Raw genomic sequence first — 3,756 nt, 5'->3', positions numbered from 1 at the left:
ATATATATATATATATATATATATATATATATATATATATATTTCAGAGAGGAAGGGAGAGGGAGATAGAAACATCGATGATGAGAGAATCATTGATTGGCTGCCTCCTGCACGTCCCCCAGGGGAGATCTAGCCTGCAACCCAGGCATGTGCCCTGACTGGGAATCGAACCGTGACCTCCTGGCCCACAGGTCAACGCTCAACCACTGAGCCACGATGGCCAGCTATTTAGGTGGTTCTTTTGTCAATTCTGTCTCAGAGCAGAAGACACTATCACCTCATCCTTCTGAGCCAGTATTTTTCAGTGCTTTTTCCCTGGAGTTTCATGACAGATGTTAGAGAGAGGAAAAGCGTAGTGGGCTGGAACACTTCCATCTTCCATAGCACACACGGTTTGATGTGCTTAACTGGCAGGTTAGTTGGTAGATTACTTTTTTCCTTTTGGGTGCCCTGACTGGGAATCGAACCGGCAACCTTTGGGGGCACAGGACGATGCTCAGCCAGCTTTTAATCATAGGTGGGCTTCTCCTCTCGTTTAGAAAATGTCTGGACATTGGGATTTTGGAGTTTTCCTCTTTACGTAAGTCCATATCGGTAAACTACATTTCCTTAATGCCAACTGACAAATACCTAAGAAATGCACACCCATTTGGGAAAGATATTCATTTTAATGCCATTTGAAACTAAATATAATTAGAAAGAGAAAAGCTTATAATTCATCTAAAGGGGTGGGAGGGTATCTGGGTCATCAGTGTTCCTCTATCTATATTCTGCTACGGAGAAGTAGTAATAGGGCTTAGCTGTCTCCCTTAGCACAGCAAGATGAAAATGTTTTACCATCAGAAATGTTCTCATCCAGCCAGTGTGGCTCAGCGGTTGAATGCAGACCCATAAAGCAGGAGATCAGGGTTCGATTCCCCGCCAGGGCACATGCCCAGGTTGCGGGCTTGATCCCCAGTAGGGGGCGTGCAGGAGGCAGCCAGTCAATGGTTCTCTCTCATCATTGATGTTTCTACCTCTCCCTCTCCCTTCCTCTCTGAAGTCAATAAAAATATATATTTAAAAAACAAACGTTCTCAATTTGTTGAACAATGCAGGTATCCCAGTGTTCCCCTCTGAGCTATATTTTAGTTGCACGCAAAATGTATGCATCTCATTTTAATATTTGATTAAACACAAAGGAGATCCTGGAGGTTTTATTATTAGCAGGTGAGTTTGTTCTGTGCTATGCTTCCCAGCATCTTCCCACCAAGAGTGAAAGTACTCACAGCCTGCCCAAACTGGTTTGGCTCAGTGGATAGAGTGTCGGTCTGCGGACTGAAAGGTCCCAGGTTCGATTCAGGTCAAGGGCATGTACCTTGGTTGCAGGCACATCCCCAGTAGGAGGTGTGCAGGAGGCAGCTGATCGATGTTTCTCTCTCATTGATGTTTCTAACTCTCTATCCCTCTCCCTTCCTCTCTGTAAAAAATCAATAAAATATATTTTTTTTAAAAGAAAGTACTCACAGCCGTAGCTCTTCAAATGTTTTCACTGAGTAGAGTGGAGAGCTGGGATCCTTTTGTAAGACTTCGACTCGATGACTGGATTCTACTAAGGACTGTCGGATTAACTTGTTTAAGAGTGAACTGGAAGCCAAATCCACTACAAAAGCAAGAATAAAAAAGGGGATACTGCAGGGGGGGACTCAGGCTTCCTAAATGACAGCTAATAATTGCTCCCTCCATTCCGTGTATAACAAGCAACTGCTCCTACTCTTTCTTCTAAAAAAAAAAAAAAAGACAAAAGTGACATAGCACTGAGAATTCCTTTTTTTCACGAGGACCCAGTTTCTTATGCTCGGCTGCTATACCAACCGCTAACTTCAAGCAAGTCTACATCCCTCAACGCCAGACCTAATTTTTCCTTGCCAGCTGGAGAGTCTTAGCGGCAACTGCTCGTGGTCGGCAAACTGCGGCTCGAGAGCCACATGCGGCTGTTTAGCCCCTTGAGTATGGCTCTTCCTAAGCCTTAGGAGTACCCTAATTAAGTTAATAACAATGTACTTACCTACAGTGGGGTCTTGACTTACGAGTTTAATTCGTTCCGAGACCGAGCTCATTAACTCAAATTACTCTATCAACTCAATGCAAAAAATCGGCCGAGAGACAGCTGGTATCTCAAAAAACTCCTTAGTCGGGACACTCGTAAGTCAAAACCCCACTGTATATAGTTTAAGTTTAAAAAATTTGGCTCTCAAAAGAGATTTCAATCGTTGTACTGTTGATATTTGGCTCTGTTGACTAATGAGTTTGCCGACCACTAAGACTTAGCCTATTCCTACATTTTCCATCGCAGCTTCCTCTAGAAATAGACCCCACTCCTAATCTAGTATTTCTCCTTTTATTCACTCCTTATAAAGACAGAGAAGTAACGACAGTTCTCCAATACATTGTTCACATTATGACAGCCATGAGTGGCTGAAGCAGAATGCTAGTGGATACAGGCAGATGAATTTATCTCCTACCTACATCTACTTCATCTTCTTCTGTGTTATTCATAGAATCATCTAAAAAGGGTGGAAGAGAAACAACAGGTGTAAAGGTTAAGTGCTGAGCAGAAATGTAAAGTCTCTTATCCCAACTTCTCTGGCCGACTCCACAGCGTGCGCTGGCAGCAAGGGTTGTCCAGGGGAGGAGCTGGTAAAAAGACTGGAGGACCTCGAGCCCTGGCTGGTTTGGCTCAGTGGACAGAGCGTCGGCCTATGGACTGAAGGGTCCCAGTTTCATTCCGGTCAAGGGTACATGCCCAGATTGCAGGCTGGATCCCCAGTAGGGGGGCATGCAGGAGGCAGCCATCAATGATTTGATGTTTCTGTCTCTCTCTCCTCTCCCTTCCACTCTGAAATCAATTTAAAAAAATTTTTACATTAAAAGAAAAGACTGGAGGGCCTGGAATGCTAAATTAAGGGAGCCAAATGTATATCAGTTGCCAGGGACACGAGGAACGCATCTGTCTTTCATTGAGAACAATCTGCTTTACCCTACAGCACTTACCTAGGTTTGGGACTGTCGTATTCTTAACTCCCCGAAGGTTCTTCCGGGGGTGGATGAGGTTTGAAAACTAGCGAAAGACACGGATTTCAACCGATATTAGCAAGCAGGGCTTCAAGAAGCCCCATGCTACCCCTAACAGGAGCTGGAAGGGACGCAGGAAAGACCACCCAATACTGCTTCCTGAGCAATGGTAGGTGCAGATTCCTTTCGGGAACAGTTCTGCATGAGTTGCCCTAAAACTGGGGGAGACTTTCTGCGGCCCCTCCACTCTAAATGTGACAGTCCCTTGGGGGATCGCACGCGACCCAAGGATGGTGGCAGGAGAGCGCGTTGGTAGGTGGATGGGAGGGAGCTAGCGAGGCTTAAGGATCCAAGTGGGAGAGGAGAAAATTCGGGGTCGGGTTGGGACTACCACCTGCTTGCCCTCCCGGGGCTGCCAGGTGTCTTCATTTTGCCCTTTCAATCCAAAGGTCTTGTCTCTCTCTGGGTCTCCTTTTCCGGGGTCTTCTTCCAAGTCCTTGCCACTCCACCTCTCCCCTCCACCACTGGACACTCCACTGCCCCCCTAAGTCCCGCTGCCCTCCCGCCCCCCCGACGCGCAGAACTCCTCCTGGTGGTGCTGCCCTCTCGCTGCTCTCCCCACCCACATAGCTACACTACTAGTCGGAGCAGACACTAGTCACCACCCCCCCAGGCACTATCCCACGAATGGACATTTCATAG

Source organism: Myotis lucifugus, unplaced genomic scaffold (genome assembly GCF_000147115.1).
Source record: "Myotis lucifugus unplaced genomic scaffold, Myoluc2.0 scaffold_382, whole genome shotgun sequence".
Taxonomy (NCBI): domain Eukaryota; kingdom Metazoa; phylum Chordata; class Mammalia; order Chiroptera; family Vespertilionidae; genus Myotis; species Myotis lucifugus.
The sequence above is the reverse complement of the archived record's forward strand: the minus strand, read 5'-3'. Positions refer to the sequence as shown.